This window comes from Mustela nigripes, chromosome 9, assembly GCF_022355385.1.
Source record: "Mustela nigripes isolate SB6536 chromosome 9, MUSNIG.SB6536, whole genome shotgun sequence".
In the NCBI taxonomy this organism is placed as follows: Eukaryota; Metazoa; Chordata; class Mammalia; order Carnivora; family Mustelidae; genus Mustela; species Mustela nigripes.
Window position 1 is genome coordinate 89,455,342 of NC_081565.1, and position 23,115 is coordinate 89,478,456.

The 23,115-nt window shown below is 60.2% G+C and overlaps 1 protein-coding gene across 1 annotated transcript in view; it reads right to left on the reverse strand.

Moving 5' to 3' along the window:
• The window catches only part of SEMA4D (semaphorin 4D), an 83,533-nt gene extending 64,432 nt beyond the window's left edge, over positions 1-19,101 (reverse strand). The window contains exon 1 of the mRNA XM_059412090.1: positions 19,011-19,101. The gene's annotated coding sequence lies outside the window, so the exon portion shown is untranslated. The remainder of the gene's footprint in view (positions 1-19,010) is intronic.
• Between the last annotated feature and the right edge of the window lie 4,014 nt (positions 19,102-23,115).

Sequence of the window (23,115 nt, forward strand, 5' to 3'; positions counted from 1 at the left end):
GTCTCCCACTGACTCTCCTCTTGCTTTCTCTCCCTGACAAATAAATAAAATCTTAAAAAAAAAAAAAAAAAAGAAAAGAAAAGAAAAAAAAGCACTTATCTTTAACTAGACAGAGAGCACAAGTGCTTTATAAGTCCATCTGTTTGGGGTCCCACGTGGAGTCACCCTCACAGGGAGTAGAGAGATGTGGGTGCAGGGGCTGGGTGCGCCTGGCGGTTAGCGTGGGGACAGAGCTTTCCCGCTGGGAAGCTGAGAAAGTCTCCTGCACAGACTTGCTAAAGTCCCGTGCACAGACGGCAGTGCTGGTTGCGTGACAACGTGAATGACTTAGTATCACTGAGCTGTCCTCCTTGGGCTTGGAACGGTCAAGGTTAGGTCGTATGTATTTCACTGCAATGAAAACCCTTTATCCCCATCAGAAACGCAGGCTTACAAAACCCTGTTTGTGTAAACACAAAGCCAGCAAGCAAGCTGTAAAAGCGAGCAGGAAAGCTGGACTGCAGCTCGCCAGGAAGACACGTCCCGGTTGGGTCTGGCCTGCGTCGCTCAGACCTTGCCGGCGCATGCTGGGCACGCGGGCTCCCTTACGCACGGGGCACAATCTGCTCCCGGTGTCCTCGGGAACAGAACTGAGACCGAGAGTCACTCTGTCCAGCCCCCTGGATTTTCCGAGTCGTGCACGCTTTGCATCCCACACGAGGCCTCCGAAACCCGAGTAGAACCCACCTGCGGTCTGCAGAGCCAGCTCGCGTTTTAGCTGGACCTGCACTGAGCAGAGCCTGAGCCAGAACCTCACCTGCACAGACAGCTAGAGACGCTGGGCGAGTCAGCTGGTGGCAGAGGGGGACCCTCCTCCTTCTCAAGGGGCCGAGGCCGTTCTGAATCCTCGGCAGCTGGGCCGAGCGGGCCAGGCTCCTGATTTAGAACATCTCCAGCCACTTTGCGGATGCACAGGCACCAGCTCCTGGGCACGGGTCCTCCCGCCGCCCCGCTGACTGCCAAGAAGCGTGGCTCCAACGATGTCCAAATGCAAATCACAGCTTGTAGACACCTGGCACCAGCAAACAGCGCAGATAAACACAGTATGACTCATTCAGACGGCTGTGCGCAGCAAGCCCTTCGCGGGAATTAACCTCCCCACAAACTCCGGGCGGCTGCTGGAGTCAAGAAATCACTGTCATTTTAATCCAAATAAGAGCATCACAAAGATTACACTGGGCAGATAAATATAAACCAGTTTGAACGTCTCCACGCTCCTAATCTCCAGCGGTATTCCCTTGCATACACAGATGAGAGAGCCAAGTCAACATTCTCTGTAAACTGCTTGGGTCTCTCCCCTTCCCGGCACTCAGGCCGCCCTCCGTTCAACCTCCCGGCCCTGACCGAGCCTGAGGACACGTGGACCAGCATCTGAGCTCTGTGTAAGCTTCCTTGGCTCTTCCACGCCGGCGGGAACCAGCAAGGACAGGGCCGAAAGCGCGGAAAAGCCATCAGATGTGCTCCCCAAGTCTCCTCCGGACAGACCTGTGCCCTCAGAGATGAGAATCAGCCGAACCTTCTCACTGTGAAACATGGGGCTGACGTCCAGTGTCAGGGCTGTCTCAGGGGAGGCCCTAGAGGTCCTGGCTGTGGAGGACCCAAATGCCCCATCAGGCCACCCCGGAAAGTTCTGGAAGGTCCCTCTGAGAAGAGCAGTCAGTGCGTTAGACCCTGGGCATGGGCCTGGAGCTGCTGTGCCGCCCGTGCACCTGCCGTCACCGTGAGACCCTGTCCTTCCGCACCGGCACATTCTAACCACCCCCACTCCGAGCGGGCAGGGCCAGGCTCAGGGCACCCACAGAGCCCTCTGTAGGCCCTGCAGGAGCACCGGGGCCAGCCAGAAACACAGCTGCAGCCCAGGCCGCGGGCAAGGCCATGCTTCTCTAAAACAGACCAGAAGCTTCATGGGACGTCTCTGAGCAGCCTGGGGCTCACGTGTGCCCCCCCGTCCCCACCAAGAGGGTCGTTTCCAGACCCGTGTGCACGGTGGGCCAGCCCGCCCTAGGACAGCACGCTGCTTTCCAGTGTGGCCGTTATTATCTATCAGGAACGGATCAGGACAGCCGAGAGGCGTGATAAGAGCGTGCCAGACACCCAGGAGGCCGGCCTCGGCCGCGTGGAAGGGCAGGGATGGGACAGCAGGACCCGGACCCCAACCAAGGCTTTTCCCAGAAAAGATACAAGGAGGCAGAGAACCACGACTTCTGGTGAGCACACGCCTCCTCCAAGCACAAGCTGGAAGTGAGGCCTGCCTGGAGGGGGCTGACGGACCCACCCCCGGAGTGCCGAGGCTGTCGCACAGGGCCAGTGGCGGTGGGAACAAAGCTCGGGTCCAGGGAGGTCCCAGCCAACAAGTGTGGGCTCCCCTGGTACGAGGTCCAAGCGCCATCAGAGCCCACGAAACGCCATGTTCCTGCAGGACAGCGCTGGCCCCGTGGTACTGGCGATGGGCTGTGAGTCCTGACACCGGGAGCCAACTCACGCAGTACCTGCGTCCTGCTTGGGGCTGAGGCACGTGGGGACATTGATGGGCCCAGTGGCTCAGTTTACATGTCAAGTTGGCTGAAACACAGTGGCCAGATATCTGGCCAAGCTATTCTAGAGGTTTCTGTGAAGGGGTTTTTTCACTGACATCAACATTTAAATCAGGAGGCTCTGAGTAAATCGCCCTCAGTAATGAGTATGGGCCTCATCTAATCAGGTGAAGGTCTCAGCAGAGAAAAGACAGAGCCCTGGGGAATGGAGGTTCTGCCTCTAGGCGTTTGGGGCCTCCACCTGCTGGCTCAGCCTGCAGATTTCAGACTTGCCAGCCGCCCCGACCACGTGAGCTGACCGCTGAAAATACATCTCTCTCCGTGTGCACACATGTACACACACACCCCTGGTTGGTTCCTCTCCTGAAGAATGCTGACTACGACGTGCGAGACAGCTTCTGAGTGGCCCCCTGACCTGGGCCACCCCCACGTCTGAGCAGAACCTCCCCGCGGGGAGACGGCGGATCCCTTGAGCGTGCAGTGCCCCACGAAGGCCTCCAGGGAAAGCCTCGTGGGTGGACGATTGGGGACTCCCCACGCAGCGCGCAGAGCGTGCGGTCAGGAAGACCCACTGTCGTGAAGGACGTCACAGTGAGTTCTCACACGTGCTGTACCTTTCCGGACAAGCGAGAGGCAGGGAGGGCACCCAGGGGTAGAGGCTGAATTTTATCATTTGCCTAAAAACACAACGAAGAGGGACGGCAACAAGTTCCACAGCCCCCACAGGCAGACCGCCTTAGTCCGTGAAGGCCTCTGGAATGCAGTCCTCGAGTCGGCCGCGCACTATTTTCCAGGAACACACATGTACACACGTGCCCACACGTCTACACACCCACGGCCAACAACAAACACTACCAGTTCCTTTTCCTGGGCCCCACCCTTCCAGGGGCCAGGCTGACACAGCCGAAGCCCCCTGCGAGCGGCAGACAAAGGGGCTCTGGAGCCAGGGGGTTCCCCCACCCCAAGGGCCCCAGGAGGCAGGCGACGGCCCCCACTGGTCTCTAGCCTGACTGTGTCCACACCTCAAGCACTTATGTGCAAACCACCTCCAAGCAGGCTGTGCTTTCCCAGAAGACGCCCCCTGTGCAAACACGGATGTACCAAGAGAGGCAGTCAAGGACACAGCCGACGGAAACACTGGGATTCCCATCATTGGGTGAGGGACACGGGGTGCGTGGCCATCACGGAGCCACATGCGGAGTCATGGCCCAGTGCCGGGGAAACAAGCCCGGGCCCTACAGGGCATCGCCACATCTCCAGGGAACTGCCCAGGGCCCTGGCCGCGTGTACCTGTGTGCACACACGTGTGAGAGCCCGGAGCCCAGAAATGCCGTGGTCCGTGGCGCACCCCCTCCCCCGGGGCTCAAGGAGGAGGTGCTTCATTCTCCACATAAGACAAACACCGTTAAAATACAGGAAAATTTAGTCAGCATATCTGACTTCCTGTTCACACTAAAGATTCGCCCAACACCCTTGCAGAAACGCAGCTTAAAAGAAAAGGCCCCACCGGCAGAGATAAAAACTCACATGAAAAGACAGGAGGCCCTTTCCTGTTTCCCCTCTGAGTCAATGAGAAATCATTTCCCCAAGCGGCGAGTTTCCACTGCGCTCACCTCTATGACTTCCCACGAGCGTGGAGGGCGGCCGCGGTTTCCGCGTTCCTGCTGATAAAGCCTCTGTGAGATACATCCTGCGGAGGGTGAGGGCCAGCCGGCCCCAGGGCCTGCCCGCCAGGCCGCGGGCCTCCCTCCCGCCCCACGCACGGTGGCTCCCTGGCTTTCCCGGTGCCACAGCAGGTCCCACAGCCCATGGACACTGCCCTATTTGGAAAAAGGGTCCTTGCACATTTCATTAGGTTAACATCACAAAGTTAGGACAGGATCATCCTGGGTCATCTGTGTGGTCCCTTATTCTAGGGATGAGTGTCCTCACCAGAGACACGCAGAGGAGAGACCCAGACACAGAGGAGGTGACCGTCTGAGGCCGCAGCCAGAGACCGGGCACAAGGCAAGGGACATCGGGAGCCCCCGACCCTGGAAGAGGCAGGAAGGAGCCTCCCCTAGGTCCTCGGATGGAGCGTGGTCCTGCCCAGGCCTTGATTTGGGGTTTCGGACCCTGGAAGCGGGAGAGCGTCAGTTCCCGTTCTCGAAGCCGCCACATTCCCGGCGCTCATGACGGCAACCGGGGATGGTGTGTGCGCACACGTGAGGTGTCGGCACGCTTCCTTCGCCGCTGCTTTACCAGAAGGCAGGAAGGCCTCCCTGCTGTGCAGACCGTGAGACGTGTGGGCTGCTCCCAGGGTCATGTTCACGGCACCTGTTGGGGCCACACTGCACAGTCCCACTCAGCACCCATGTCCCGGGCCACCTGCTGCACGTGGAGGGTGGGCACGGCATCTCGGTGGATTCACAACCACGGCCTTTCTCCCCACGCGGCTCCCGTTACGAGTTCCACGCACTGGCCCCAGCCACACCGTTAATGGCCCAGGATGAAACCAAGCCATCCACGTGGCTGGCACGGACACTGCAGTGCACGCCCACAACGGCGCGGCGCAGGGCTAGAGGGGGGCGATGCCCCAGGACACGCAGGGGTGTGCGCTGCAGAAGCCAGGCCGCACAGAAGGAAACCGAGCAGCAGCCCGTCTGCGGAGACCGGCTGGGAGTGGGGTCTCAGGGGCGCGGGGCCAGCGGTGCTCTGGGCCCCGCACGGCTGGGCTCTGTTGGTGAGCATGTTACCAGAAGTGTGCAAACATCTCCCCGAGGACGGAAGACAGGGAGAGAGAGAAGCAAGACGGGTGTGACGTGTCTGCTGCAGCTGCTCTCCTGTTGGTGGTGACCTTCCCTTGTATTTCAAGTCAGAAAAGGAAGTGGGGACAGGCTGCCCCCGAGCTGGGCAGGGGCTGTGCTTCACCCACTGCGAAGCAGCATGGGTGGCCGGAGGGCAGGGGCCTCAGCGGGTGGAAGCGACTAGCACGTGCTCTCTTGTCACCGCGCTCACAAGGCAAGTCACATCCACCGGTGGCTTCTGTGTCCTGCTGCCCCAGGACAGGATGGCCAGTCTGAGGTCACATGCAGGTCACTCCATGGGCGAAGACGACCGAGACACCACAGGCTGCGGCCACATTTGCTTCCTGAGCAGACAGGCATCTGCACCTCCGAAGGGCAGAGACCAGAGGGTGCTGACCGGCGTGGCCCGGCCCCGACCTCCCAGGCAAGCACCCCGCGCCCCGCAGCAGCTTCGCGCCACACCCCAGCAGACACCCTGGCAGAGGTCGCTGTCTGGGCCCCGGGAGCCAGGATTCGGCTCCTCACACGACCCGGCCGTGAGGGGAGGCCGGCATGGGCGGTAGACGGTGAACGGGGCTGTGTTTCCCGTCTGGTCCTGCTGGGGAACAGCTCTGGCCCCCATGGCTCGGCGGAAACCTGCTGCCTGCGGGGCCTCACCTGGGAGAACACCGGTGTGCGTGCCCGTGGCCTCCTCTCTCACCTGGACGGCGCTCCTTCTGGTTTGCCCTTGGTCTGGAAACACGGCGACAATGAAGAGCTGACCACCTGCTACATGACAAGAGGAGCCCACTGGATGTGACGCTCACCCTTCCTGCTCACGGCAGGCCCGCGGCCCAGGCTCAGGGAGTCTCAGGTGGTCACCGCAGGTGACACGGGCCTGCCTTTCCTTGAAGGCCGCTCTCCAGGACCTCAGCCCTCAGAATCTATTTTAAAAATCACATTCCCAGGGTGGTCTTGTCCACCGAGCCAGGGGAAGAGTGGGCCCCACGTGGAACACCCACGGGAGCCAGCAGTCTTTGCAGGATCCCACAGCTGAAACCCAAGCCACTCCCTCGGGTTTCAAAGACACGCCAGCCATCCTGTTCCGCCTGTTTAGCTTAGGGACTCTGCCGTGACCCAGTTTCCCAGCCCTGTGGCCCCCGAGCACGCAGTCCCACCGTGGCTGGCGGGCCCTTGTGCTCTAGGCCCCCCTTCGTCCTGGCCACAGACAGACAGAAACCAAGGAGGAGGGCACCCCCGGCATGAGAACATGAAATGCATAGCTCGCATCCCGCCGCGGTGTGCAAACATCCCTGCAGTGACACACAGAGCCGGACGTCATGGCAGGGGCGGGGGATTCAAACTGGGGGGTGCACAGAAACAGCTTTTAAATTAGATGCGACTGAACCCATACCACAAGTATTGTGTGTAGGTAGGGGTGAGTGCTCTCCTAAGGAAATCTGCGGCTTTAGGGGTGTGTGTGCGTGTGTGTGCACATATGTATGTGCACACATGTTCCCGGGTACCGCGTGCACACATGTGCGTGTGTGCTGTGTGTTTACGTATGTGTGCACCAGTGTTGCGTGCACGCATGTGCGTGTGTGCTGTGTGCGCACATGTGTGTGCATGGGTACAGTGTGCGCACATGTGTATGCTATGTGTGCACGTGTGCATGGGTACTGTCCGCACATGTGTGTGTGCATGGGTACGGTGTGCACATGTATGTGTGTACACTGTGTGCACAGGTATGTGTGCACGTATGTGTGCATGGGTATGGTGTGCACATGTGTGTGTACACTATGTGTGCACATGTGCATGGGTACTGTCTGCACACACGTGTGTGCATGAGTACGGTGTGCACATGTGTGCGTGTACGCTATGTGTGCACGGGTACTGTCTGCGCATGCGTGTGTGCATGGGTACGGTGTGCACATGTGTGTGTACACTATGTGTGCACGTGTGCAGTCTGTGCACATGTGTGTGCATGGGTACACACACATACACACATGTGCTGGTCACAGTATAAAATGCACATCTTATCCATAAGTCACTCTCAGGGTCGGAAAGTGGCCAGGCTTCCTAACTGCTATGAAATTTTAACATTCTATAAAAAAATGTTTTGGAAATACTATAAACGTACTGAGACCTCTCTAAAGCTTGCTTTTGCACAGGCCACGGAACTGCATGTGCATCCTGGATCCGTGTTTGCCAACAAGGGATCTGTCACTGTCCTCTCAGTCCGTGGTTCCCCGGTCCCTGCCTCCCCCCGCTGCTGCCGGCTGACCCCACCACCCCCCGGGCGGGGCCGGCCCTGCTACAGAGACAGGCCAAGGTGGGGAGGAGAGCCTGCACCCACCACCAGGCCTGTGGGCCCCCCCTCTCGTGAGTGCATCTGGCCTCCACACACTCCTGCCCTGGCCCTCACCTGTACTGGGGGGACCGAGGCAGCAGCCCTACTTCCCATAGCATGTTTTCCACTTAAAAGCACAGCAGACAATAAAACACCCACCTGCTTGTTAAGCAAGGCAGGTATGAGAGGCCGCAGAGAAGTCGGCCAGGCTCTCAGGATGTCCGTGTGTGTGTGTGTGTGTGCGTGTGTGTGTACACGTGCGCGTGCTCAGGAAAGTTCAGACATAGGAGACAAGCACCATGGACCCCCCGGGAGCCACGGAGATGCCCGTCAAACACCCGCGACTCCGGGACTGTGGCAAGGGAATGAGGAGAGCCAAAGACCCTTGTTGGCAGACATGGAGTTGGGACGCACGGGGAATCAAAGCCATGCTTGAGAAGGACTCAGCTGCACAGTTTTTTCAAGAGCACCGTGTACTCCCTTCCAGGTAAACACAGATCCCTGCGGAGCCCACGGCCTCAGCATGGGCGGCCGGACCGCCTGCCGCACTGTGCTGACTCCCCTTCCCACGGTCACGCTCCGCACTGGGCCTCCGGGAGCCCGGCTGCCCCACCCCGTGACTCCCCATCTCCGGCCCTCCCTCAGACCTGTATCCAGACTTTCTACCTACAAACACCTCCCTAGACCCATGATTCCTGCGGATACACTTCTAGACGGCGAGCTACATTGGCCAAGGACACGAACATCCTTAAAATCTTTAAAACGCCCTGACAGGTGCACTCGAGGTGCTGCCCAGGGAAAGTCTCCCTGCGGCCTCAGGTCAGAGCTCCTGGGCTCCCAGGCTCCGGCAGAGTGACCCCATGAAAGAATTTCTAATTCCCTCCATCCCCCACATCCTCACAGGTTGTCAGGACTCCATGCAACAGAGACAGATGCATCTGGTGAAAACAGCCGTGTCATTCCTTCCCATAATGGCCTCCCCGTGCCCACCCCTGCCTTCTCAACGCATCAGTAAGGGTGCTGGAGTCACCCCTCTAGCTGGCTCTGACAGCAGTCACCACTGGTCCCACGCCTGCCCAGTCCAACTCGAGGATTCCACTTACGTGATGCTCTGGAAAAGTCTACGGGGACGGAAAACGGATCTATAGTTGCTGGGGGTGGGGAAAAGGCTCGGACGCCAGAGAGCACAAGGAAGTCTGCAGAGTTAAGGAAATTTTCCACATCGTGATTTGGAGGTGGTTTCGGGACTGTGCATCCGAACTCACACGGCAGGACCTCACGCGGGGTGACTTCTGCTGTAGACAGAGTCTGGCAGTAAACTGGACTTCACAAACCACCGCCCAGCCAAGCAGGCCTTGTGCCCTGCTCTGCTGCACCCAGGGTCAGGCACATCCTGGGACCTCCATAGCCGTGGGCCCCACTGAGGCTGGCCAGGTTGGGGAGCCCCACATCCCCATGGAGGTCTCCGCCTGCCGGCCGGCCTTCCCTGGACAGCACCTGCACGCGGACTGCGGGCCTCCTGTCCTGCTCTCTCTCCGATCTGCCTCCGCCTGCCCTGGGGCACCTCCTGGGACACCAGGAAGTGTGGCCAATCTCTCCCTCTACCTCGAAGGTTCCCAGGGCTGGCTGCAGGTTAGAATGACCGGAGCAGCTTGTCAAGACCACTGGTCTGTGGCCTCCCTCCTGTGCAGAGCCCAGAGTTGACTGGGTGGCTGGGGGGCCAGGCACTGTGAGACTCCAGGCTCAGAAGGAAAGAGGGAACATCACGCAGATTCCACAGACGTTAAAAGTATATTAAAAGAATATTATGGGGCAACGTTTGACACCTCAGAGAAAATGGACAGATTCCTTGAAACACACAGAACACCAGGATCGACCTACAGAGAAGTTCAGCAGCCCGACGTCAAGACATTGAATTCATACTTGAAAGCCTCCCCATAAAGAACACCCCAGATGGCTTCACTAGTAAATTTGATCACACGCGTAAGGAAGAAACAACATGCTCCCACACAGGCTCTCTTTAAAAAAATAAATAAATAAAGGGGCGCCTGGATGGCTCAGTCAGTTAAGCCTCTGACTCTTGGTTTCAGCTCAGGTCATGATCTCAAGGTTGTGGGATCGAGCCCCGTGGCAGCCTCCGCACTCAGCGCAGAGCCTGCTTGAGATTCTCCCTCTTCCTCTGTCCCTCTCCCTGCTCACATGCTCGCATGCATGCTCTCTCTAAATTAAGTAAACAAATCTTTAAAAAAAATAATAAATAACTGAAGAAGGATTACTTCCCAAATCACTGTGTGGGGCCAAGGTTACCCTGATACTGAAAGCAGACCGATATTACAAGACCACAATAATCTTCATGAACGTAGTTATAAATCTCCTTGGCAAAACTGCAGTAAATTAAATCCAGCAATATGTAGGACAAATAATACTTCAGGGCCTTCTGGAGTTTGTGCCAGGAATGTGAGGGTCTTTAACATGCAAAAGAAAATCAACATAATTTTTTTTATGAAAAAAAATCATACAATCTTCTCCATAGATACAAAAAAAGCATATGACAAAGTTCAACATCCATTTAAGATAAAAACTTTCAGCAAATGTGACACCTCCCTCGCCCTCATCAAAGGGATCCAGACAGGATCTTCACCTAACACCCTATTTCATGAAGAAGCATTAAGTTCTTTCTTTCTATGATGGGAACAGGCAAGAATGTCCACTGTGACCATTTCCGTGAAACACTGTCCTAAAGGTTCTAGACGGGAGAAAAAAAAAAGAGAAGAAACAGACAGCATTCCGATTGGAAAGAAGTCAATGGTCCGTACTCATAACTCTCAGAGTCATCTACGTATAAACTCTTAAGAGACTATAGGAAAAGCTACTCAAACAAATAAATAAACTTAAAAAGTTCACAGGATGAACAAGCAATAAAAAAATCAATTATAAACACTCGCAATAAACTGCAAAATAAAACTTTAAGAAATCCATTCATAACAGCGTTCAAAACCATGAACTACTTATGAATACATCCAACAGACACGCACAAAACCTTTACCGGGGCCTCGGCAAGTCACCGCTAGGAGACACGGGGAAGACGGGCAAGGATGGGGGGCGGCCCACGCTTGCTGGCTCGGAGACTCCGTGTGGTGAAGTCGTCAAGTCTTCCCAGAGTGATTTAAGGAGTTGATGTGATCCCAGTCACAACCCGAGCAAGTGTTTTCACAGAAGTTGACAAGTAGATTTTAAATTCCTATGGAAATGCAAAGGGTCTACACTAGACAAAACCATCTTGGAAACAGAGCTCAACTGGGAGCCTCTCACCTCCTAACTACAAGACTTTTCATAAGGCAACAGCCACGGAGACGTGACGGTTGCGGGGCGGACGAGGAATAATCCGGACCCGAATCAAGCCCAGAAACAGCCACACCGATGAGCTCGGGTACTTTCCAAATACCGTGCCAAGAGAGGCCAACGGGAAGGATCGTGTCTTTAAACAAAATGGTACTGGGACCGGTCACGCAATATGGAAAAGAAGGAACCTCAATCCCGGGCACTTTCCAGTTAAAAGCAAACTCAAAGTGGACAAGAGATCTCAGCATAAGGGATACACCCATAATGTTTTCAGGAGAGAATCTCCACGACAATAGGCCTCAGGCAAGGATTCTGTGAATAAGACCCAAAAAGCACAAACTGCTAAAAACAGTTGATAAAACGGGATTTAATCAGAACCGAAAACATCTGCCCTTTGAAGGAGGTCATTAATAAAGTAAAACGGCGAGCCACAGACAGGGAAAATATTTGCGATACACAAATCGGACAAGGGACCTGAATCCACAACACGGGACTAGCTTCAGAACCCAAACGGCAGAAGACAGCCCCACTCACACATGGGCAGAGGACGTGAACAGGTCCTTCACAGAATATTTTCACATAAACCCAGGAGAAGCTGCCCAGCTCGAGGACACAGCACATAAAACGCATCAGAAAGCTAAAGATAAGGACGGTGACAGCAGGTGTCAGGAGGGCTGGGAAACCGCCTTTCACACGTCAGCACGGGGACGGGAAGTGATCCAAGCCCTGTGGAAACAGGCTGCCAGTTTCTTAAAAGGTCAAATAATAGACGCTTGCAGCATACCCTACAGGCGCTCTCGTTGGCAGCCACCCAGGAGGAGGAGAGCCCATGTCCACACCAAGACGTGCACACGGACACGCACGCTTTATACTGCGTTTTGTCATAAAGCACACGCAAGGCAACATTTACCACGTTCAAGTGTACCATGCGGACACGCAAAGGACACGCCCAGCACTGTGCAACCATGACCAGGACGCGGCCCCAGAGCCCTTTCTTCAGCCCAGAAGGAAACCCCGCACACATGAACCCCCCTTCCGTGCCCCCAGCTCCCCATCTCACGGACATGCCGATTCCGGACACTTCCTGTAAATGGAATCACACCACACATCGCTGTCCACGCCTCTGTTCACTCAGCACAATGTTTCCCAGGGGCCTGGCTTCATCCCCGCGTGGCAGGACACGTCCACCAGGCCACACATCCACTGAACCCGCGTGGCTCCCAACCCGTGGCTGTCCCCGGCGGCCCATCCGAACAGCCCCACGCAGCATCCAGCTCGAACGCCTGTCTTCTGCTCTTCTGGGCAGATGCCCTAGGGTGGAACTGCTGGGTCCCCAGGCCACCTACACTGAGCTCCTCGAGGACTCACCGTCCTGCGCGACGTCCCCTTCCCGCCAGCGGGGCACCGGGCTCTCACTCCTCCCGTGCTCCCCAACCGTCTTTCTGGGCAAGAGCCCGTCTGGTGCATGGGAAGCAGCGTCTCATCGTGGTTTTGCTCCCTGCTTGCCTGGTGACGGATGACGGTGACCGTCCTACCCTGCTTGCCTGGTGACGGATGACAGTGACCGTCCTACCCTGGGCCTCTCCGTCCCTTCTGCGTCTTCTTGGAGGCGAGGCCAAGTATCCTCCCGGGTTGAGCTGTAGCCCAGGGCACTTTTGTTCCCAACATCCCCCAGCAGGTGCACGAATCATGAAATCCCGGGACACCCAACCCTTCAACAGAACTCAGCCCTAACAGACGCGGAGATCCCACACACACAGCCACGTGTGACTCAAAACCATCGCGCTGCGTGGGGGCAGCTGGGCCCACGGGCCGGGGACAGGCCTCGTTCTGAAACTCTTGAGGAAACATGTCTCGGTCAACCGCAACGTAATCTCAACAGAGCGCCGATGGCCTGCGTGGGGGGTTGGGTGCAAAAGGCAGGAGGGAATGTGGGGTGCGCTCACAGGCCCAAGGGTCTGGGTCGCCCCAGGCAACCCTGCCGTGAGAGCGCCAAGCCCCCCGGCATGTGGCAGGGCCGTGAATGGCTGCGTGGGTGCGGCACATCCAACCCCAGGGCTGAGGGCAGACGCCAGGCCTGGCCTGTGTCACCGTGACGGTGACAGCCGCGTGCCTGTGCCCCTTTCTCAAAACACCCCGCGTGCCCTGAAAATGAGACTATTGCTCTGTGACAATCACACCTCATGAGAGCTGGTGAAGGACGCGCCTTCCCAGACCTGCTCTCAGTTGGCGGTCAGGTGCCCTGGGACGAAGTCGCTGTCCTAGACCAGACCCCGGTTCTCAGTGGTGGCTCACACCTGGAGGTCACACCAGGTCACACCCTGGGGGGAACATTCATGGTCCCCCTGCGACCACACAGACCCCAGTACGGGCCCCACTTCCAGACTCGGTTTCTGGCCAGACCCGCCCCGCAGTGGACCTGGCCTTCTCCCTTCTCCAGCCCGCGCACCGGCCGACGCTGTCCCGCCGCCTCCCGCACTTGGCCCTGTGCCCAGCCCTGAGCTCCTGGCCCTGCTCAGACAGGGTGTCACCCGCCTCCACAGCGCGCGGACACGGGTGGGGGGTCGGGAGGGGATGGGGGGCGTGGGGGCGCCGAACAGGGGCCGCAACCCCCCCTCCCGCCTCCCGGACTCTTGGCCGGCCACTCCCCGAGGCGCCCTCGGGTCCCGACGCCTCCAGGGTGCGGGTCCGCTCTCAGCCGTCACCGCACGGACCCCTCGCTGGCCGGTCCGGGTCCCCCATCGCCGGCCGCCGCTCGGGGTCCCTCCGCGTGTCCTGTCCGCCCCTACCTCTGGGGTCCCGGGCTGACTCGCAGCTTTACAAGCTTCATCCCTGGGGGCGCCCGCCTGGCTCCGCGGCTTGAGGGTCCGACCCGCGCGCTCCGCTCAGGCCGGGGTCTGCGGGTCGCCGGGCCCCGCGGCGGGCTCCCCGCTCGGCGCGTCGCGGTGACGCTCGCCCCGCCCCGCCCACGCCCCGCCCCGCCCACGCCCCGCCCACGCCCCGCCCCCGACTCGCCCCGCCCCGCCCACTCCCCGCCCCCGCCCCGCCCGCGCATGCGTGCTCGCGCGCTGGCGCCGGAACGTCCGAGAACAGCGGGCCACGAGGGACCGACCCGAGCTCCACGCCTGCCCCCGCGGCGACGCCCCGCCTCGGCGCCGACCAGCTCCTCGCGGCTGCCCGGGTCACAGGCGCGACCCGGACCGTGACCGCCCCCGCGGCGGCCCCACCTCCGGCCGACGCCAGGGCAGCCCTCGGGTCGCGGAGCCCAGAGTCCGGGGGCCCCGGCCTCCTCGGCTGCCGCCCCGCCGGGAGCGCCACGGTCCCCGCACGCGGGCCAGCGGCCCGCACGCCCCGCGACGCCCGCGCCCGCACCTGCGCCGCCGCGGCCCGCCGAATCGGACCCCAAGCGGCCGCGCCGGCCCCGCGGCCCCAGAGCTGCCCCTCCCGCCGCTGCCCGAGCGAGCGCGGCCGCCCCGCAAGCCCGCAGGGCTGCGACCGACCCGGCGGCTGGACCCCGCAAATTCTCCTCGGCCGAGAAGGGCGTCTGGAACGTCCTGCACGAGGAAAATGGGGCGCAGGGCCCCGGGCCGGGCGCGCTCCGCTTCGCAGGCGCACGGTCACCTTCAGCGAGTGCGGCTGCAGGTCAGGTCAGCTCAGGGGCGAACCCGCCGCTCGCGGAAAGGGACGCGGAGGAACGGCCCCAGGTGGCCGCCCGGCGTGGGAACGGCCCCACGGGCTCGGAGCGCTCGCGGCTGGGCCGTACCGGGTCGAGCGTCCCCCGAGCCAGGACCGGCGTGCGTGGGGCTCAGGTCCCCTTGCCCCAGGCCCCAGCAGAGCCCAGCAGAGCCCAGCAGAGCCCAGACCGCTGCCGGCCGGCAGCCCCCACGACTCGGGCGCTCCAGGCTCGGGCTCTGCGGCTGGTCCCCGGCCGCCGGGGGGAGGCACGCACGTCCGCCGCCTCGCAGCCCGCAGAGCCCTCGCTCAGAGGCCGGTGACCTCTGACTCACGGGAGCCTCATGAAGCCCCGCCATCCCCTCACACGGTGCGCGAACACGGATCTCTACACAGCAAGTCCCGCTTATAATAAATTTACATTTAGAGGGGCGCCTGGGGGGCTCCGTGGGTTAGGCCGCTGCCTTCGGCTCAGGTCGTGATCCCAGGGTCCTGGGATCGAGCCCCACACCGGGCTCTCTGCTCAGCGGGGAGCCTGCTTCCTCCTCTCTCTCTCTGCCTGCCTCTCTGTGTACTTGTGATCTCTCTCTGTCAAATAAATAAATAAATAAAATCTTTAAAAAAAAAATTAGATTTAGAAACCTGGAACGTCTAGGAGAGGATATTATATTACCTAATGGAGACACCCTTCTTAAAGATTAATTTTTAGGCTGAAAAAACAGTTCCATTACAAAAGCCACAAACTGAGCAGAAGCGCACAGAGGTCCCCTTCCTCTTTCATCCTTTCCCTGTGCTTCCCCAAATGCACGAGGCGTACTTCCGCCTCCAACACACACGCACACACTCATGCACTCACAGCACATATACACACTTGCAAACATATACAGCACACACACCCAGATACACAGCACTCACACACACATACACCTACACGCACACACATGTGCACACACAGACAGGGCACAGCATGCACACTCACACACGCACACACAGCATGCACACATAGCACTCGTACACACCCACGCACACATACACACACTCATGCACACACACGCAGACATATGCAGCACACACACACCCAGATACACAGCACTCACACACACATACATACACGCACACATGTGTGCGCATACAGAGCACTTGTGCACACCCACGCACACATGCACACACACACATACCAGCACATGCATGCACACACGCATGTACACACACACACACACACATAACACACCCCTGCCCTGGGGTCCCGAGCAGCTCCCGCTGGCCACAGCAGGCACTCCACAATGATCTGTTCAACAGACACTGTGTGCCCGGCCAGGTTGCTTCGGACATGTGCACACATGAAAACCGGCTCCTTCTACAGGTTCTCCACAAAGAAGTGCAGTTTCACTTCATGCGTCGGCACTTCTATTGAAGGAAGCCTCTCTCCACACTGTGCCTTGAACTGAGGGACCTCTGGCGTGTTTCTAGGAGGGGACGTGCGGTTCTTAGTTTCCAATTAAGTTTATTATGGAGAATTTTGAAAATAAAGGGAAGCGGACAGAACCAAGTAAGGACGGTTGACAAGGTACCTTCGCTCAGACCCTCCCAGCACCACCCCCACAGGCTTCCCCTCCTCGCCCCCACCCCCCCCAGCTGCTCAGAAACACCCCAAATGCCTTCTCACTTCCTCTCCACACACTCCCGTGTCCACAGCTCAAGAGTCATGTCATCAACTGTCTCATAAATACCATAATTTTTAAAATGAACGATTCTTGAGTCAAATCAGGTGCTGGTCTGACTGCATCTTGTCCAGCGCCTGCAATCCAGGGTTGCTGCTAAGAAGTGACCCAGGCAGAGTGTGCAGTCTGCGCGCTCCTGGACGGCATCTGAGACTCTGAGACCGCAGGAGGGACCCCCTCCCGTGGCAGGTGCACCCGGACCTCGGAAGAGCTGGGCCGCTGCAAAGCCCCGGAGAGGCTGCAGGCGCAGAGAGCCGGCCCTGGCATGGCGCTCCGGGAGGGTCAGGCAAACTGAGGTGAGCTGTTCGAGGAGCTGGGATGGGCCATCTGCGCAGCCCCCAGATCACCTTCATTGTGCCAACAAACGCCACCCCTGCTCCAGGCGAGGCCCGCCACGCGCCCTCCCGAATCAGCAGTTATTTCCTCCTCGTCAGTCCTGCTTTCCCCGTGTCACTCCCACCAACAGCGGGCGGCCTGGAAATTGCTGCGAGCTGAGCCCCGGTTCCAGCGCCAAGGAGCCTGCCTGACCGGCCCTGCACTCGGTCGACGCCCCAAGACGTCCCAAGACGTCCCCAGATGGCCACAGCCTGGTGGTGCGGAGGAGCTGTGGCGGCCAGAGGGGAGGGCCCGGAGGCCTGGGCCTGTCTACACTGGGTGTGGGAGAGGCAGAGGACCTGATCTTTGCAGTGCGTTATTGATTTTGTTACGCGCGGGCACCGGAGCTGGCCATTAGCGTGCGCTCCCAAGACTGGCCAAGGCATCCCTGCCTGGTGTGGGTTAGGCTCTCAAGAGGAAATGAGCCTCCGATAACCCACACGGAGGGGATCTCAAGTGAATGATGTCATTAAGGTTCGTCTCCCTGCTTCCCCCAACCCCCACCCCACCACAGAGCCACTGGACAGCTGTGCACCCCACACCCCAGCTCGGGTGTGGGCACTGCCTGCCGGGGCCTGAGCCAGGCCAGCAGCCCACCCCAGTCCCCAGCAGACGGGGGCTCGGCAAAGACGCCTTTCCCAACAGACGTGTGCTGGTCTGGGCAGAGGGTGGGCAGAGGAACTCCACAGTACTATTTCGGAGGCAGACAAACAGATGGCAGAGCCCGTCATGGGGAGTCAGCCACTCCCCCCACCCCAGCTCACGGTCCTGCAAGGAGGAACTGAGCAGAGCTTCCCCTCAGTGTCACTGATTAGCTTTCCTTCGTTTCATTCACCTACTAGGGGTACTGCCGACCCTTCCAGCCTGAAGTGAGGGTCTGGCTCTGCGAGAGCCAGTCCTTGGCCACAGACACAGCCAGCGAGGCCCTCCCCACGCCCTCGTTCCCGAGGCTGACCCCTGGTAGCACACGGTGCTGGGGGTACTCAGAGCAGGCTGGCTTTATGCTCCTCTGTTTTTGCAGACAATCTGCACAGACACCAACCGTTCCAGGGACAATTGGGGCATTATCTCCACCAGAATCCTGGCCCCTGCGCCGGCTGAGGCCGCCTGTTTCTGGGACACAGTAAACACTCGCAAATAACGGTGCCCAGGACGCCAGCAGCTGGCCCCGGGCCGGGGGCAGATATGAGGTGACGGCCCACGATGTCACCTCACCCGCGGCAAAGGAAACTTCCGCTCCGTGGCGCCTGGTGGACCTGAATAGCCTCAGAACAGGAGGGCCGGCTGCTTGGCCACAAGCCCCAGGTCCGGCCTGGCCTGCAGCGGGCTGGCCACCCCTGGCCCTGGCTATGCTCAAGGTAAGGGCAGCCTTTTAAAAACAAAAACAGAACAACTTCAGGAGACACAGGACTGGCCAGCAGGGCCCAGCCCTGGACAACAGGCCTTATTTTCCGTAAACTGCCCACCTACACACTCACGTGCATCCCCCCAACCCCAGTATCAAATCCAATAAACCAAGAGAAGGACCGCCACCAACTCTCCTGTTCCTGTGTGCACTGGCAAAACCCCGGTGGCTTCAGCTCCCCGCCGCTCACCAAGCGGCCGCAACAGGTGCAGCCCCAGCTAAGGCGGCTCCGTCTCCTTGGCTGCTCCGGAATCACGCAGCCAAAACCCTGAAGGAAGCCGAGGCCTGCAGCACTCCCCGCCAGGGCCCTGACCTGCCCCACCTGTCTGAGTGCGCGCCTCCGCTCGGGCGCACGGCGGCGGCGGCCTCCGGACCGAAATAGAAGCCCGCGGAGCCCTGCCAGGCCCGAGTGGCCGGAGCCGGCGGGGGCCCAGCGGCCAGGGGCGCGGCGGGCCTGGTCCGAGCGCCGCCCCCCGCTCGCAGCCCGCATCGGCTGCGCGCCCAGCGCCCCCAGGGCCACCTGCGCGCCGGGCCTGAGCGGGGCTCGGGAGGGGAGGGGTCCCGGAGGTCCTGGGAGGGGCCCGGGGGCTCCCAGGAGGATACTCCGGGAGGATCCAAGGCGGGGACTCCTAGAGGGTCCGGGGGTCGGGGAGGAGTCGGTGGGGGGTGTCCGGGGCGGAGACTCCGGGAGGGTCTGGCGGGGTGGAGGCTCCGGGGGCCTATCGGGGGCCCGGGGCGTCCGGGAGGGTCCGGCGGCCCCAGCGCACCTGCCAGGCCCGCGCGCTCCCGCCGTCCGCCGGCCCTTACCTGGCGTGGCGCGTCCTGGCCGCGCGTCCCGGCACTGCCCGGCCCCGCGAGCGCGGGCGCAGGAATGGCGGCGGCGGGCGGGGCGGCGGCGGCGGGCGGCTCGGGCCGGGCTCGGAGGGCGGCGGGGCCCGGCGGCGCGGGGATGCTGCGGCGCGCGAGGGCGCGGAGGCCGGCGCGGGAGGGAGGGCGCGGGGCGGCGCGCAGGCCCCTCCTCCGCTCCCGCCTCCCGTTCCCGCCGCCGCCTCCTCCCCGCCCGATCCGGCCCGACTGCTCCTCCCCCACGTCTCCTCCTCCCCTTCGCCCTCCCCTTTCTTCACCTTCCTCGCCACTCCTCTCCCTCCGCCCGCCTCCCGGCTGGCCCTCCGCCGCCTCTCCCCGCAGGCCTCAGGGGCTGCCCCCTGCCCTGGCAGGGCCTTGCGGGATCCGGCACCGGTTCCGATGAAGGACCTCCTTACCGCCCTTCCTCGCCACCTGCTAAGGGACCAGCTTGTCCTTTCTGGGAGCCTGGCCGACTGCAACCTTTGGGGGGCCCCCACATCTCCAAGGTCTCCTGCACCCCCAGGCTGCTTTGCCGGCTCTGCTGGGAACCTGCCCAGCACAAGTGTGTGGACAGACCGTGCGGGCTCTCAGGATGGCTGCTCCTTTCCTTCTTAGTAAATCTGACTTCAGGCCAGAACATTCCAAACAGACCTCCTGCCTCTTCCCAGAGTGCGGTGGGCAGGTACCTAGCCCAGTCTAGGTTTGTCGAAGCCCTTCTGGGCCTCCACGCCAAGTGTTTGACAAGTGTCCCCTGTCTTCTACACCAAATGGCAAAACGTTCCCCAGTGCGGTCCCTGGTGACACGTTTGTACTAAGGCAGAGTGTGAGGGGCCCTGGGTCTCCTCCCAAGACCGCTCCCTTCCTGCCCTGGACGAAGAGAGGCGACCTTGGGAAGGTGGCTGACTGGGCCAGCAGGCCTGCCGAGGGGTGCTCCCCAGAGAAAGAAACAGAGTTCCCCGTGAGCCAGTGGGGCTGTGCCCCGTGTGGGAGTCAAGTCTCCCTCTCTGGGCCTGGCCCTCATGGCCTGGGCCGCAGCACCTTCCAAGGGAACCCGGACTGCTTTCCTGGGGACCACTGCTGCTGACAGCCAGACTGGGCGTTTAAAAATGGAGACTTTGCTAACAGTCTGATCCGTAACAGCCCAGGAGCCTCAGTCTCCTTTGTGGGCTCTTGCCTTTCCCCACAAGCCACACCTCAGGACCCACAAGGGCCAAGACAGGGGAGCTAGTGCTCTTCCTGTGTGTGCTGGTGGTGGGAGTCCTGACCTGGAATCTCGGAGGCTCCAGTTCCTCTTGCCTTCCATGCTTCCAAGGTGACCTTGGGAGCCCCATCCTGCCTTCCCCAAGGAGAGAGGATAAGGCACTGGCTCCGAGCGTGGCTGGGCATGGCCGAGAGAATGACGGGTATCTCCCCGGCGCTGTGTGGCCCAAGTTGGGGACTGGTGACTGTATAGGACAGTGAGGAGACATCCTTTCTTTCCAAGCTCCTTCTGGTCAGAGGAGCCCTGACTCTGGTCTCCCGTCGCACTGGGATTAAAACCTGGTGCGAAAAGATTAGGGCAGGGCTGTTTTCACGTTATCCCAAGCCCCAGAGCAGGGACCCACTCTCACGATCCAGACTTGTGAGCATCGCAGAGGTGGGGGGGGATGCTCCCCTTTATTCCTGACTCACTGGACCCCCCTGGAACACGGTGCCCTTGCCTGGTGCCCGAGGACAGCCACAGCAGGCCGTGGGAGGGTGGTCGACACATCAGGAGACGTCAGCCTGAAAAATGGGTGTGTGTGGAGCGCAAGATGGTCGGATCCAAATATTTGCAAAACTGTCTGGGAAGAAGGATTACCCTGTGGGGTTGTGAAGGGCAGAGGAGGACAGATGGGGGGAAATCAGACTGGAGAGGAGATTTCCGCTCCCTGGGAGCACTTTTTGGCAGACCTGCCTGCCTGAGGAGCGGCCTCCCCAGGAGGAGCGTGTCCTTCAGAGCCAGCGTCTAGACAGGTCCTGGGGCCACCACAGGAGCTTGCTGCAGGGGCCTGTATCGGGGTGACCTCAGGAGCCTCTCCCGGCTGCTAGACCCACGCCCTGCACTCTGTTCCACTCCCTCTGAAGGGCAGAGGGCAGCCCAGCAAGCAGAGACTTGTTAGCACCCAGACCTGGAGCCTCAGCACCTCACACCCTGACCCTGGCCGGCCTGTTTGGTCCTTCGAGAAAGGGCAAAGGGTGGCTTCAAGGTGACTGCCGCTTGCTTCCCATCCCCAGCCCCTGGAGGGCCTTCTGTCCCCGAGGCCTCCCTGGGCCACACCAAGTGACCCACGTCTTCTCTTCGTTCTTGTTGCTGCCAGTCTCCATTCCATCGTGGGACATCTTAGCACGTAGGTCAGAGCAGTCCTGAGAGCCCAGAGAGCAGGGTGGCGGTCTTGTGTCACCTCTGACCCACCTCTGTGCCCTCCCCCCCGCTAATCTGACACACGTCAGTGACAGCTCCTCCCCAAGTCTGTCCTGGAGCTTCTCCAGAAATGCAGAGTGACTGGGTTCCTGAGTCACGCTTCACGCGGGGTGTCTTTGCAGGTCTCCAACACCGTCTCTGTGCATTGTGCCCGGGCAGATGATCGCGCGGACGGTCTTAGATCCACGACGTGGGGAGTCTCTGTGCGGCAGCCCAGGTGCCACGGGCTCTGCTCGGCTTCCGCCCTCACTGCGGGGACTTGAGGAGGAACACCCACTTCCCCATCTCCCTGCCTCCCCGGGGCATCAGAACATGGACGCAGTTGGCTGGGAGTGGCTTTAAGGCAATCCTGCGGGGAGTGCTTGAGGCCCGGAGGAAGTGTTTTCTAGAAGAGCTGGTGCACTGCCTTCCACGGGCTCCAGCAGGTGCAGCCCCAGCCTGGGCCTTCGCATGTGGGCTGTCCAGCAAAGCAAGGCCGCAGCCCCCGCAGAAACAGGCCCTCAGGGGCTGAGGCAAAGTCTGGGAAGCCCAAGCCCCTGCCAATTCTACGCAGAGGTCTTCTGAATGTGACTCCAAAGTACATGATTGCCCCCTGCCCCGTCACGGTCTGTCCCCTGCCCCAGACAAGACCTGCCTCCTGACAGCACCCTCCCCCATCAGAGCACCCTCTTCAGGGCCCTCCTGGGAGCACACCGACGGAAGGGCTCTTTTCTAGAAGGCTGCATTCCGGCAGTGGTGTATAAATGAAGGCCTTGCTAAGCCATCACCATTGTTTCCAGCGCCCCACAGTATTTTAGCTGTCAGACCACTGAGCGCAAACTTCCTCTGGAGTATAATCTAGCCTTCATGCTCTTCTCCAACTCCCCCAAAAGCTCCCAATGCAGCTGAGCTGGCCCGTCGTTGTGGAGCGCATGCGCACGTGGAAGGCGAACCTTCCCCAGAGCAGGGCTGGCAGCCGCCGCCCAGTGCTTCCCCAGCTGGAACCAGGGGAGAGTGGAAATCGGGGACAGCGGGACGGACCACTGGCGTGCTGCCCTCGCTGACCATTAGCTTCCCCGGAGCTGGTGTCCTCAGCTGACCTGCACCAGTAAGGCCTTCCCGGTGCCCCCACCCCCCCAGCCACCTACCCCGCCAGCCGCTGAGCCGTGACACTTCCCTAGGCCCTGCCTCCTGGCAAGGCCAGTCAGGCATTACCTCCCACCCAGACTCGCCCCTGCAGTGTTTTTCCGGCCTGACCCACGCCGGGGGCAGGCAGAGCGCCCCTCCCTCGGCCACGACGCCCTGCACACCTATGGGCCACAGCCCACACGAGGGGCGTAACCGTTGCTCCCTGGCTCGTTCCCTTTCAACCTTGTCTTTGTTTTCAGCTTCTAGAGCTTAGTGACCTCCACTGACCTCTTTCCAGAATAATGGTTTTAAACATATAAAATAAAGCATGGGATTAGAAAGCAAACCTGTTCTACTGAACTCCGGTGGTCAGAATCGGTTAAACTGTGATCTGTTTGCTCCTTTGTTTACATGTTGAGTAACACACTGGAGCAGCGGGTCTGATAACCAGCAATTTGGAAGCGGGAACGAGCTGCCTGGTGTTTTGAGACGCGGGCGTATCTGTGTTTTCTGCTG